The following is a 15,933-nucleotide window of genomic DNA, read 5'->3' as shown; positions in this document are numbered from 1 at the left end:
GCATGGCCCTCCCCTTTAAAAGGAATACACATTAGGTTCAATTATTTTCTTTTTTTTGAAAAAAGACATTTATTTGAGAAGGAGAGAGAGAGAGCACACAAGGAGGGGCAGAGAGGGAGGAAGAGAGAGAATCTCAAGCAGACTCCCTGCTGAACACAGAGCCCCATGCAGGGCTCCATCCCGTGACCCTGATTATGACCTGAGCCAAAATCAAGCCTCTGATGCTGAACCCACTGAGCCACCCAGGCACTCCTAGGTTTAATTTTCTAATAAAATACCAATTACACTACCTTAGCTAAAGCACATGGTTGACATACTTTTGACATTACTTTTAGCACTTAACAGTATTCAACTTCAAATTATTTGCTAAAAAGCTTCCTTGGAGTGATCTGCTAAAATTACTGGTATTCTAAAATTACATACACTAAAACTATTTTTATTACCTTCTCTATGTACTGTGTCTTATCAAAAGGTAAATCATCAAAAACTACATCTTTAAACTGCCATATTTAAATTTACATTCACAATGTCATGATAAAATACATGTCCTTAACTTGCTATCAAGGATTAGTATGAAAAATAACCAGATGAGGTTGCTTATGTATCTTTTATAAACATGTTACTAAAGCCACGACTCCTTATTTTGGTCAATGACCATTATATGAAAATACACAAGATAAATTCTTCTTTATTTATTTAATTTTTTCATTTGTTTATACATATACTACTATAATATCATTATATAGGTGTTTACTATGTGCTAGGCATACTTAGTCTAAGCACTTTGCAAAAACAAATCTATTCCTCAGAGTTTATACTAAAAATACTTTCCTGATTCTCTTATATGCTCCCTATTACAGGAAAGCAAGACTGAAGTATCCCATCATGTTTTTATTTCTGCCTGGCAGCTAGGGAACTGAAGGCTAAATTCTATAGCCAATTGAATGAATAATTTCTCTCTCATATCCTTGTATGACTATCACTGCATGGCCCTTGCACATTTAGTCCTATTTCAGTTATTTCTTTGCATTTTTTTGTTATTTTGATACACGGCAAACCCTTGCCAGAAATAGAGATGGATGAAAAGTAAAATAACAGTTGAGGGATTGTCATATACTTGACAAGAGTCTGTCAGCGTTATTTGGATGCCACTTCTCAGAAACTCTGCCAATGTGGCTTTTAGAATCAAGAAGCTTTATTTTAGTCTAATATTAGGTTTTCTTACTTTAATAGAATGTTAGTTGTATGTTTAGAGATACAGATACCTAGATTAAAACTACTACATTTTGGAATGTATTCTAGTTTACATCTTAGTAACTAATTTCCAATGACATTATATTGATATTTTTTATAATACTCAAGATATCTGACAGGAACTAAAGCAATTCTAAGATTTAACTTTGGCATAATTTGCATAATTAAAAAGAAGCCACTTTCGGGGCACCTGGGTGGGTCAGTCGTTAAGCGTCTGCCTTCAGCTCAGATCATGGTCCCAGGGTCCTGGGATCAAGCCCCGCATTGGGCTCCCTGCTCCACAGGAAGCCTGCTTCTCCCTCCTCCACTCCCCCTGCTTGTGTTCCCTCTCTCACTGTCTCTCTCGCTCTGTCAAAAAATAAAAAATCTTAAAAAAAAGAAGCCTCTTTGTAATGTTTGGGGTAGAACTTCAGAAATTACCCCAGCATTAATACCGAATTCTCCTTAAAATCTCCATACATTGGGAGCACTATTCTGTGTTCCACAATTCTACCTCCAAAAATGGTATGGGTAACTCATCTAAAATTATACAGAAAAATTATTTTTCTTTTAAAATTTTAAAGCAATTTGAATGGTGCTTCTCCATGTGAAGTTCATTCTTCTAAATCCTTCTTAAAGTCTAATCAATATTTCCATCAATCCAAGAATATCTTTATATAATGCAAATCTTTATATTAGTTATCAAGTTCAAAGCATTTTAACCAGCCAAAAGCTGATTAAAGCCCAACGTAGCCCTACATAGTATCAAAGGCTTTGACAAAACAAAACCTATCCATGGGGAAAATTACAAAATTACAAATCATATAAGAATGTCTTAATGCCATTCCTTTTAAAATTCTATATATCATCATAATTTTTTATAGTCATATTAATCAAATTATAAAGTCTAATATAATGGAGTCAACATGGGCTTGGAAATATAAAGTTCCTGACTCAAGTTTCAGCTCTGAGTCTTAAAGCTTTTACCTTGAGCAAGTCTCTTAAACTATCTAAGCTCAATTTCTTAACATAAAAAAAAGGAATCTTAATTTCTAATGTGATAATTCAATAAAATGCTCAATGTAAAAGATTAATAGAGTACCCACTATAAATTAGCTTCCTTTCCAATAAACATCCTTGAGAATCTAGCTACAGAGTATATCATATACTTTCTGAAAAGGTTTTTTTAAATACCTCCTAAGTCCCTCGGTGATGGGTTGGCTCACTCATTCAATTCAAAAATTATTTATTAACCATATATTTTTTTCTATGCTCTGGGTACTAAGGATACCGCTGTGAGTACTCTCAGACTTCAAAGAAATAATTGTCAGCTAAATTGGCAATCAGTCAAATATAAAACAATTTGAAAAAGACTATGAAAATGGAAATAGATTGCAATGGGGCATCTAGACTCAGGATTAGTTGAAAGTAACCAATTGAACTGACACCTACACCGAGACCTGACGACAGGACAATTAGACAAATGTGGGTCTGAATTATGACCTATTATGTGCCCTAAGGCAAGTCACTTAACTTCTCTGAGCCTAAAATTCGTCAATAAAATTAATCTTCAATTATTCACAAGAATCAAATAAAAGGCTGTACCTAAAGCATGAAACCTGGGACAAAGAGGGTACTCAAAAGTTAACAAATTTATTATATGTATTATTAACATTATTACCATTATAGCTATTATCACCTCTTTGAAAAGGCTCACTATTACTATTGACAGCATTCCTTTTCTATTGTTCTAAAAATGCTACCTATAAGTTTCAATTGGTTACTGAACATCAAAACTAAGTGTTCTTTGGGTACTAGATGCAAAGACTATGTTAGTTGCTGGTTATACACAGATGAATACAATACAGCAGTAGAAAACAAAGCAATTTCTGATTATTAATGTTAATTATTAATATCTGATCAAACTATTATTATTCAGATTTCACAGACTTAAGATACATCGAACTAACAAGTTTGTTTTATGGACTAACAAAATAAAACATCTATTTGTTTTTATGTTCCAGACTAAATTCAATGATTAAAAAAGAGATGTAGTTAACAATCAGTTTTACTTTGCTAGGTTAACATTCATTCCATCCTTCATTTGTTCATTAAATAGTAATTCATTAAGGACTTTCTATGTTTGAAGTTCTGAGCTACCAGTCTGAGAGGGATAAAAATTTGAGGGCCATACCCTCAGGAAGTGATAATTAAACAAGTAAGGGAATAATTAGTAAGGATTCTAGGGGTGACAGCCCTTGCTGAGGGACTAAATGATCAGTTCAGACACGGGGCAGGAAAGGCTGCAGCAAGTGAGTCTGAGGAGTTCTCTGAGAGTAGGCAGAATTTTGACAGGTGGTGATATCAGGGAAGGGCAGGACTAAAGTAGGAGGCAAAACTCACCGTTTCTTAAGTGTTTTATCAGCAATACAAAAGAATCACTGAATACCAAGAAACGTAAAATGGCAGAAATAATCAAGATCATCACTAAAAGGAGGCCAGAGCAAGAGATAGAGGTTTTGGAGTGACCAGGAGAAAGACATTAGTTAAAGTCAAGACCAAGAAGAAACACACAAAGAACTCTTAAAATGTAATAAGAATACAAACAACCCCATTAAGAAAGGGGCCAAAGATCTTAACAGACACCTCACCAAAGAGATATACTGGTGGCAAATAAACCTATGAAAAGATATTCCACTTTATATGCCTTTAGGGAGATGCAAATTAAACAATAAAAACAATGAGATACCAATACACAACTATCAGAAAGGGCCAAATCCATCACACTGACAATACCAAATGCAAATGAGGATACAGAGAATTAGGCACTCTCATTCACTGATGGTGGGAATGAAAATGGTACATCCACTTTGGAAGACAGTTTGGAACTAAATATACTCTTACCATACTGCACTCCTTGGTATTTACCCAAAAGGGCTGAAAACTTACACCCACACAAAAACCTGCACTTTCGTTTTATAGCAGCTTTATTTATAATTGCCAAAACTTGGAAGCAACCAAGATGTCCTTCAGTAAGTGAATGGATAAACTGTGGTACATCCAGACAACAGAATATTATTCAGCAAGAAAAAAAAAAAAGAGCTATCAAGCCATAAAAAAACATGCAGGAAACTTAAATACATACTAGTAAGTGAAATAAGTCAATCTGAAAAGGCTATATGCTGCATGATTCCAACTATATGACATTCTGGAAAAGGCAAAACTTGGATACAGTAAAAATCTATCAATCAATCAATCAATCAATCAGTGGTTGTCAGGAGTTATAGGGGAGGGAGAGATGAACACGTAGAACACAGAGGATTTTTAGGGTAGTGAAATTCTTCTGTATAAAATTATAATGGTGGATACACATGTTCAAACATCTGTCAAAACCCATGAAATGAACAACACCAAGAGCAAATCCTAATGTAAGGTACAGACTTTAGGGGATGATGTGTTATTGTAGGTTCACTGATTGCAACAAATGCACCCCTTTGGGTGCAGAGGTTGATAGTGGGGGAAGATGTGGGCAGGGCGAGGCAGGGGGTATATGAGAACTCTCTGTACTTTCTGCTCAATTTTGCTGTGAAGCTAAAACTGCTCTAAAAAATAAAGTCTAGTTTTAAAAAAGTAAATGTACTTGGTACATAAATACATTTCAAAGACGTCTACTGCATACATATATATAATAGCCAAAAAAAACAAAAAACAAAAATTAAACAAGCAAACAAACAAAAATTCAGAAATAACCCAAAATCCATCAGAGGGGAACAGATTGGTAAAATATGTTATTTTCATATGATAGAATGTTATTTAACATTAAACATGAACAGGATTTGTATAGAACAATCTGACAGTTCTCTCAAAAACACTGAGTGATACTGCAAGTTTCTTCTGAGAAAGTAATAACTCACATGAAAAACTCTATAGCAAAGTTTGCTACGAAGAACCAGTAAACATGAAGATATGTTCTGTCTCACTACAAAAGAAAAACAATGAAAAACAAGATTCTATTTTTTTCGCTTTGCCCATGAAATCGGAAATGATGATGAGTAATCATATTTATCACTGGCCAAGGCAATGGAGAGCTGGCACATTCATACACCACCAATAGAAAAAAAAATGTATAAACTTTCCTGGAGGGTTATTTGGCAATATGTATCAAAATTTAAAGAAAAGTAAATAAATTTCAACAAAGTAATACATCCTAAGAAAGATATATACAAAGATGATGTTACAAAAAAAAAGTGAATGCAAAACATAGTATAAACAAAATGCAAGGGAATAAACACAAAGGCAAGAAAAATCAAAATTTGGAAATAAGAAAAAAAGATTATTATTTACCCTTTCAATATCATGTTGAAACAGTATAACAAGCCCACCTAAGGGCTGTACGATTCTCTAGGAAAGTGTACCTTTGTCTGACTTGCCATTTTCAATTAGTTAGGGCCCAGACTCTGCAAAAGCAGATAAGATACAGAAGATTCATAAATTGCAAATGATATTTGCCTGGTACAGATGCAAATGTTCTATGTCAGGTAGAAAAGATATCCCCAAAGATTAAGCCTTAATTGCCCTGTGAGACATTAACAAGCCTGTATCTAATTTAGTGATCTAATTTCAGCATTCATTCTTTCACTTCAAGCTCCTGAATTTTCCCCTGAAGCAGCTTTATTATCCCGCTGGGTCCCTCACTAATGAGTTAAATAAATCACTAACATGTCTGTACTTCCTCACTAAATGTACATTTTTAACTTTTAAATAATTATACTATGTCGTCAAAAACTTAAACATAGAAATACCATGTGATCCAGCAATTCCACTCCTAGGTATAAACCCAAAAGAACTGAAAGCAGAGACTCCAACAGATACTTGCACACCCACGTTCACTGCAGCATTATTCACAAGAGCCAAAAGATGGAAACAACCCAATGTCCATCAAGAGATAAATGGATAAATGAAATGGGGTATACAGGTATACCTTGGAGATATTGTGGGTTCAGTTTCAGAGCACTGCAATAAAGTGACTATTGCAATAGAGCAAGTCAAATGAATTGTCTGATTTTCTAGAGCATATAAAAGTTATATTTACACTGTACTATAGTCTTGCTAAAAAATACTAACCATCACCTAATCTTTCAGTGAGTCATAACATTTTTTTGCTGGTGGGGTGGAGGGTGTCTGGCCTCAATGTTGATGGCTGCTGACTGACCAGGCTGGTGGCTGCTGAAGGTCAAAGTGGCTGTGGCAATTTCTTACAAGAAGAGAACAATTAAGTTTGCCATATCCATTGACTCTTCCTTTCATGAACAATTTCTCTGTAGCATGTGATGCTGTTTGATAGCATTTTACCCATAGCAGAACTTCTTTCAAAACTGGAGTCCATCTCAAATCATGCTGCTGCTTTATCAACAAGTTTATGTAATGTTCTGAATCCTTTGTTGTCATTTCAGCGTCTTCACGGAGTAGACCGCATCTCAAGAAAACACTCCCTTTGCTCATCCAAAAGAAGCAACTCCTCATCCATTAAAGTTTGATCATGAGCTTGCAGCAATTCAGTCCCATCCTCAGGCTCCACATCTAATTCTAGTTCTCTCGCTATTCCCACCACATCTTCAGCTACTTCCTCTACTGCAGTCTTGAGCTCCTCAAAGTCATCCATGAGGGTTGGAATCAGCTTCTTCCAAACTCCTGCTACTATTGATATTTTGACCTCTTCCCACAAATCACAAATGTTCTTAAAAGTATCTAAATGCTGTATCCCTTCCCTTCCAGGTTTTCAATTTGCTTTGCCCAGATCCATCCGAGGAATCACTATCTATGACAGCTACAGCTTTGCAAAATGGTTTTCTTAAATAATTAGACTTGAAGGTCAAAATTACTTCTTAATCCCTGGGCTGCAGAATGGATGTTGTGTTAGCAGGTACGAAGACAACATTAATCTCATTGCCCATCTCCATCAGAACGGCTGGATGACCAGGTGTATTATCAAGAAGCAGTTATACTTTGAAAGGAATCTTTCTGTCATGCAGTAGGACTCAACAGTGGGCTTAAGATATTCAGTAAGCCATGTTGTAAACAGATGTGCTGTTATACAGGCTTTGCTGTACCATCGACAGAGCACAGGCAGAATAGATTTAGCGTAATTCTTAAGGGCCGGGGGTTTTCAGAATGGTAAAGGAACACTGCCTTCGATTTAAAGTTGTCAGCTGCACTGGCACCCAACAAGAGAGTCCGCCTGTCTTTTGAAGCTTTGAAGCCAGGCACTGACTTCTTTCTGGTATGAAAGTCCTAGATGGCATCTTCTTCCAATAGAAGACTATGTTGTGTACATTGAAAATCTGTTGTTCAGTGTAGCCCTGGATCTTCTAGAGAACTTGCTTCAGCTTCTCCATCAGCACTTGGCTGCTTCACCTTACACATTGATGTTATGGAGATGGCTTTTTTCCTTAAACCTCATGAACCAACCTTTGTTAGCTTTAAACTTTTCTTCTGCTGCTTCCTCACCCCTCTCAGTCTTCATAGAACTGAAGAGAGTTAGAGCCTTGCTCTGGATTAGGTTCTGGCTTAAGGGAACGTTGTGGCTGTTTGGACCGTCGATCCAGACCACCCAAACCTTCTTCATACCAGCAATAAGGCTGCTTTACTTTCTTATCATTCATGTGTTCATTGGAATAGCATTTTTAATTTTCTTCCAGAACTTTTCCTTTGCATCCACAATGTGGCTAAGCCTTTGGTGCAAGAGACCTAGCCTTTGGCCTATCTTGGCTTTTCACATGCCTTCCTCACAAAGCTTAATCATTTCTACGTTCGATTTAAAGTGAGAGGTATGTGCTTCTTCCTTTCACTTGAACACTTAGAGGCCACTGTATGGTTATTAATTGGCCTAATTTCAGTATTGTCTATCTCAGAGAAGGGAGGCCCAAGGACAGGGAAAGAGACAGAAAATGGCTGGTTGGTAGAATAGTCAGAACACATACAACATTTATCAATTAAATTTGACATCTTATATGAGCTTGGTTCCTGATGCCCTAAAACAATCATAAGACTAACATCAAAGATCACAGATCACAAATCATCATAACAAATATTAATAATAGAGTTTGAAATAGTGTGTGAATTACCAAATGTGACAAGGAGACAGCAAGTAAGCAAATGCTGTTGGAAAAATGGTACCAAAAGACGCTCATTTCAGGATGCCACAAATTTTCAATTTGTGAAAAACACAGTATCTACAAAGCACAATAAAACAAGGTATGCCTGTACACACATACACACTAAGGAATATTATTTGGCCATAAACAGGAATGAAATTCTGATACATGTTATGACATAAATGAATCTTGAAAACATAACCAAAAAAAAAGAAGAAGAAGAAGAAGAAGAAGACTAATGAAGAGTCTGTCCAAAAGTATTAATTAGAGTAGGAATGCAAGGCAAAAAAATAACCCTGGGAAGGGCGGGCATGCAAAGGGCAGGCTAGAAGACTGAGGAAAAAAGAAAACCCTGAAAATGTGATTTCACCAAACCAAATAGGCCAAAGTTCTGAGAAGGTCAGCAGTAGCGGGTGTCATACAGGGTCAAGTATAGTCACACTGAATACTGTCAGCAAATGAGGAAGTCACTGAAAATTTTAGCAGAAGCATTTTTGGTAGAGTGGCATATTAAAAGCAAGATTATGGAGGATTAAGAAGTAAACAGAGGACAAAATTCCCTATCTATAATATGGGGATAATAATAACTTACCCACAAAGATAGGGTTTTATAAAGATTAAATGAGGTAGTATGTAAAGTATATGAACTACAACTGGCCAAACAAGTACACTGCCTTATTAGGATATGTCCTTTATGCTGCTGTTATCCTTTTATAATGTTGGTAACACAGATTAGTAAGATTTTTTTTTGCCTCAAAAAAAATTCTGCATGTAGTGTAACTCATTCACTGTTCGTACTATGTTGATCAACCAACAATTATTTTTGTTTGTTTGTGTATCTTAAAGATTTTATTATTTATTTGAGAGAGAGAGAGAGAAAAAGCATGAGTGGGGGGATAGAGGGAGAGATAAAAGCAGACCCCCCGCTGAGCAGGGAGCCCGATGCGGACTCGGTCCCAGGACCCCAAGATCATGACCTGAGCTGAAGGTAGATGCTTAACTGACTGAGGCGCCCAGGTGCCCCCAACCAACAATTATTCTTAACAATCATCTACTTCAAGTCACAGATCTTGACATGGTGCTAAAATCTGCTTCTGAGCACCTCCTGAATTATTCTTCTTGCTTTCAAGTGCTCCATTGTAAGCTTAATGCACCACATAAGCTTCAAGCCTCTACAGTAATCCTTTTCTTAATTTTTTAGTAGAACTCCAGAGCTGTATTATAATGAGCATCACTGAAAACCTGGAAATTGCTTATTTCATTGTATCAGTCTTGGTCATTACATCTTATTATTTCATTATAAAAGTACTTGAAAGATGCTTTTCTATTAGCTGTGTAGCCACATATTACTATGATTCAATTCAAGTTGTATCAGGTTTATATATCTTTTAAGAATGTTTTAAAATTTTACAGTTTAAATTAATAGTTTGAGGTTAACATTCATAAAAAGATAAAAGCTCATTAGTTGCTTTGTTTAATGTTTTATGAGCATCTCTAAATAATTGCTAGCTATTGGCATTTCAAATGTTCTATATTAAGATAACTATCTTTGAAACCTATTTATTTTCAATTATTCAATCACAATAATTATAGCTTTATCATTTATTTTGCAATGAACAAATTCCCATCAAACAGACTTCTTTCATCAGTGGGAAATTACTTAATTGTTTTTTAAAGAACTTGGTGACAAATACTACCCATTGTTCATTCCAAAGAGCACACTATTAGTCATTATCTGGAAAATGGATGTTCTCCAAAATTTTCACTCCCAATTAACACCCAAATTCAACTATTTCTTCAAGGCAATAAAACATTTCACAACAAGACATTAAAACTGATTAAGCTGCATTATTGATATTTTAATATTTAAAAAATGTTTATACTTAGAGTTGTTGTCAGGATAGCTATTCTGGTTAGTTACAATTTTTACCTGGCTCTCACATAGGCCATCTTTAACTCATCTGTAGTCTTTACATTATAATAAAAATATTAGCATTGACAAGGAAATAAAGGAGATCATCTCTCATAGCATGGGTAGCATTATAATTAAAGTTCTGTCAACAGAGCTGTTATAAGCCTAGTTTGAAAAGGATTCAAATTTAGTCATTAGTGAGGTTGGATATTTCATGTAAGAATTACGAGTTAACAATACACCACTAAATTTTTTGGGGTTGTATTTTAGCAATTTTTCCCAACATGTCATTTTGTAAAAAAAAAAAAAAAGTTAAATATTATTTAATAACACCTTATGAATATTTAAAAATTTCTAGACCTATTCCAATATTCCATGTATATTAGGAGGGCCTGCTAGGCGGTGCAGTGGTGCCTCACTAAACTATAAACTCCATCAGAGTAGCAGTCTGTTGGGCTAAATAGAAAGTATCCAACATACTTCTATTTAATACATATTACTGTCACATTTTGACAGGTTAGGATATTTGTCTAGTATTATTAATACCATTAATTTAATTTCTCCTATATCAATTGATAACAATGACAAATTATTGGAAGAAGAAAATAAAACTTGAGCATTTCTCATCCTTCCTTATTGCCTAATATGATGTTTAGTCACCAATACTTCCAAATAATACAGCTAGGAGAAAAAAGGGAAGAGGAAAGTATCCATGACAAATCATATTATTCTTCATTTTAAGGCAGACACTAAAAAAGTAACTTTGACAAAAAAAAGAGAATGAAATACATTTTTAACAACTAAAATATATATTCTCTTTCAAATTATGTCCTTATTAACAAGTGAGAGCTTTTAATAATCACTGAATTCAAAACCATTGATTGTTTTGCCATTTCCATATATGGAAAAGGTTATATACATAATCAGATAATTCTCCAGTAGCATTTGGGATGAAGTTATATGTAATCAGATAATAGTGCAACAGAATTTGGGAGGGGAAAAAAAATACATTAACAAAGTGTTCATCAGCATGTGTATGAGTTTCCCATTGCTGCTATAACAAAATTACCAAAAATTTAGTGATTTAAAATACCATAAATTATCATCTTATAGTTCTGGAGCATCAAAATTAGTTTCATTGGACTAAAGTCATGGTATCTGCAGGGCTGACTCCTTCTGGAGGATCTGAGGAGAGACTCCATTTCCTTGCTTTTTCAGCTTCTACGGGCTGCCTACATTCCTTGATTGATACATCACATCCTTGCATAACTCCATGTTCATACTGTCTTGATCACATCTACCACTACTGACTCTGATCCTCCTGCCTCCTGCTTATAAGGATATTTGTGATTATAGTGGACCCCCTTGGGTAACCAGAATAATCTCCCCAACTCAAGATCCTTACTTTAATCACAGACACACAGTCTCTTTTATTGTGTAAAATAGCTTATCCACAGGTTCTGAGATTAGGACATGGACAGTTTGGGGGAACATTATTTAGCCTACCACAGGGTACAAACCTGAAGATAGATCATATGAGAAAAAATAAATATAAAAACCTTTAGAAGGTTTGTGTATCTAAGACATAAAATAGAAAAAAAATGGGGACAAACATGTCTAATATTATTCTACAATGAATAATGCTGGAAAGTTAATAATAAAAGCAACAAGAAAAAAAGAAGAGTAAACTAAGACAAGTTTTAAGGAAAGAAATGTAAGTCTATATAAAGGGAAATACATGAAATTGCTTTTAAAACAACAAAGATAAATAATTGCCAAGAACTAGAATTCAGCTCTTTTAGCAGATCCTGAATGTGACTTTTTTTTTCCTGATAGGCACACTGGGTTGCTCAAAAAGAATTGAAGTCTATTAAGACAAATAATAAGTCATGCAGCAGAAAGGCATAGAAAGTCTGATGGGATCATGAATTGCAGTATAATAATAATTCAATATAATTATGAAGCATGCCTAAACCAAAGAAAGAATATGGATTATATAAACAGGCTCCCATTTCCATTAAATAGCTCTTACGTATTTCTGATGAGATGAAGTTTCTGTGTACAGATTATTATAATAAACCATACGACCCAATTTTTTCCCCAAGTGCAATAGTTCACATTTTCAATTATGAAAATCCCAGTGATTTAAGCCAAAGGTAAGAACTGAATGGAAAAATCAACAAATATTATAAACATAACCACAGAGCAGATGCCACCTGGCCTCTAAAAAACCATTCTTTTCACTGTTCTGAATACTCTTGTTTCAGTTGCCACAGGCAGTAACATATAAGCTGATAAAACTAGAACTTCAAATTAGGATGATTACATTTATTTGAGAATTTGGTGATGTTACTATTAATGTCAGTAAATACCACGTATAGTATTTATAATGATACCTTACAAAAATGTAAGGTAGTGGAATACAAATAAACACACAGATATGAGAAAAAGGAATTATAAAGTTATAAAATGAGATCATAAAACAAGCTGAAGGGGCATATAACCATGGAAGTGTGGAAGATTTTAAGGAATATTAATATGGCTATAATTTTTCCTTCACTATACAATTATGGCTTCTGAATAAATGTGAGATTACTTTTAATTTAGTCACCAATAGTTAGCATCTGAATTAAAAAACAAATAAGCATGAAGCAATGGTTCCCCAATGGAATTGGCTCAAATTTCCTAACAACAATGTGAATGCCTATAACCTTGATTGCTTCTTTGATAATCAACATTATCTGTTGGAAAAAAGGAATGGGAGCCCTCCCCTTTCAGAAGCTGCCCTACATCTGTCCACCCCCTGACTAGCAGCTACTGAAGTCACAGTCACCCCTCCAAGCTCTGCATCCTGCATTATGCCTTCTGGAATAAGCAACTGCTAGTTGAAGTAGAAAGCTCTGAATGGGAGAGAAAAGTTTGGGGTAATATTAAAGCTTCCCAGACTTTACAACTTCCTTTATTTCAGCAGATCTTTGTAGGGGAAATTTCTAGGGGGCTATTAATAAACAAAACCACAACTGTACAATGGTGCTACTAACAAACTTATAAATGGTTCATTTTCTTTGGGATGAGATTCTATTGTGAAATACTAAATGAATTTGAAAATGCTTAACAACCCAAGAATCACCATCACTGAGAGCTACTATGCCAGGCAAAATATTGTTGCTTTATTTTTGTAATTTATTCACTCTTTGTCAGGGTATATAGCACATGAGGTACACAACAGATTCAAGCACAAGCCGGTCTAACATTGCAACTTACACACTGGCCACCATATTGTTTCTCTGAACATATATCCTGTACTTAGACAAATCTAATACTCTCTGTTTTCCCAACCTCTTGTTTCCAGGGACTTTTTTGTTTTCTTTGTTTTTAAGAAATATGCTCTTGGACTATTAGCAGAATAAATAAATGAATGAATCAATGAATCAATGAGAGAGATAACAAATACCAACAAGGATGTGGAGTAAAGGGAACCATTGTACACTGCCGATGGGAAAACAAACTGGGAAAGCCACTGTGGAAAACAGTATGGAGGTTCCTCAAGAAATTAAAAATAGAAAAACCATATGATTCAGTAATCGCACTTCTGGGTATATATATTCAACAGAAACAAAACTACAATCTTGCAGAGATATCTGCATTCCCATATTCACTGCAACATTATTCCAATAGCTAAAGTACAGAAACAACCTAAGTGTCCATCAGTGAATGAATGGATCAAGAAAATGTGGTGTGTGTATGTGTGTGTGTGTGTGTGTGTGTATAATGGATATATTATATATATATATATATATATAATGGAATATTACTCACTTAAAAAAAGGAAATTCTGTCATTTACAACAGCATGGATGAGCCTGGAGAGCATAGAAACAGTAGAAAACTGGTTGTCAGAGGCTTGGGGGTATGGGAAATAGGGAGAGTTTGGTAGAAAAATACAAACTTTCAGTTATAAGATGAATAAGGTGAATAAGTTCTGAATAAAGTCGGGATCTAATGTATAACATGGTGACTATAGCCGATAACACTGTTGGTATAACTAAAATTTGCTAAGAGAGTAGAACTTAAATGTTCTCACCAAAATTTTTTTAAATAAGATTAATATGTGAGGTGATGGATGTGTTCATTAACTTGACGAGGGGACTCCTTTCACAATGTAGACATGTATCAAATCATCATGTACATTTTAAATTTCTTAAAATTTTGTCAATTATACCTCAATAAAGCTAAAAAATAATAATAATAAAGGAAGCCCACCCTGGGTGATTGGAAGAAAAAAAGAAATATCCTCTCATCTTCTCCATACATGTATACCCTTGAAGTTACTCTACTGAGTCCATCACCAGTATTCCTGACCAGTGCTTATATTAGGTAATAAAGAACTAATGGAAAATGAAGAAGTGGGATACATTATTCCTGATTTTAAAATGTTTCCACTCCATTAGAGAATAAGAGAAAAACACACAAAAAATAGTTTAATTACAGTAAAGAAGCTATCAGATTTAAGTAACAAGTGATAGAAATGAAAGACCTGGATTGAAAAGAAGGCACAAAGTGAGTCAGAGCAGCCAGAAAAGGCTCTGATTAGAAGATAAGAAATGAAAATCAGGGATAAATAGCAGGGACAAAGACTACCTGATGAGAATCGGTTGAATCTGGTCCCAGCAATAAGTAGTCTGGGCTAGCTACTATGATGAATCCCTGAAGGAGGACAATATGAGAATATGTTATAAATATGCAATATTTTATTATAACCCCCAAATAATCTGTAAGAAAATTCCTCTCCCTTTTCTAGCATACCTTTCCCCCAGGTGTTTTCAACCCGATATCATCAAGTAACTACTGATAGGGCCTGCAGAAGTTTAAGTGTCTGACATTTGGAAGGCATTCAATAAATGATTACTAAAGAACAGATATATTAATGATACCTACTGAGCTGGACACATGTGTAGTCTTTATGCAAATGAGAAAAAATATCCTTGCATTAGGTGTCCCAAAATGCAAGATAGAATAGGAATGTTTCCAACAGGCCAGAACATATTTCAGGGATGATTTAGGATTAGGGTAATGATGCCATGAAAGACAAAAGAGGGCACAGAGAATAGTGTAGAGACAAAATGGATTCCCTTAAAGTTTCACCTTGAGAAAAGGACATCTCTTATTCTTACAAAGTGAATGCTTAGCTAGACTAACCACGTTTTCTGTTAACTGATGCTACACTTGTCTCCTAAGTGCTATATGGTAGTCTGTATCTTACTCTGTAGCTGTCTTCTGGTGATCTGTACTCTGTTTCTATCACTTAGGTGAACTAAAAAGTCACTGGAAATAAATGAATTTGATTCCAAAATCTTCTTTGGAACAATTCTCTAAAAATATTTACACACTAAGAAAACAATCAGTTATTCATGGGGCTAAATATATGCTTCTACAAAAAATAAATAACATTCTCATTGCAATTAGATATAAAAATGGGTGTCACAAATTAAACGCAATATATAGTTGCTTTTATAACACATTATGCTGCTATGAGGAATAAAGGAATAAATATTTTAAATCATTCTTTCTCTAGCCTGAGATAGTCCCTGAAAAACTATACTGTGTTCTATCCATTCCTGGGATTTCAATCCAA

At 34.8% G+C, this 15,933-nt stretch overlaps 1 protein-coding gene across 3 annotated transcripts in view; it reads right to left on the bottom strand.

Moving 5' to 3' along the window:
- The window catches only part of GLRB (glycine receptor beta), a 101,719-nt gene that overhangs the window by 38,237 nt on the left and 47,549 nt on the right, over window positions 1-15,933 (bottom strand). The window lies entirely within an intron of this gene.

The sequence above is a fragment of the Callorhinus ursinus genome, unplaced genomic scaffold (genome assembly GCF_003265705.2).
Source record: "Callorhinus ursinus isolate GAN/ISIS: 27379988/994484 unplaced genomic scaffold, GSC_fseal_2.0 scaffold4, whole genome shotgun sequence".
Classification (NCBI taxonomy): domain Eukaryota; kingdom Metazoa; phylum Chordata; class Mammalia; order Carnivora; family Otariidae; genus Callorhinus; species Callorhinus ursinus.
Note: the sequence above shows the minus strand (reverse complement) of the source record. Positions and strands in the feature narration are given on the sequence as shown.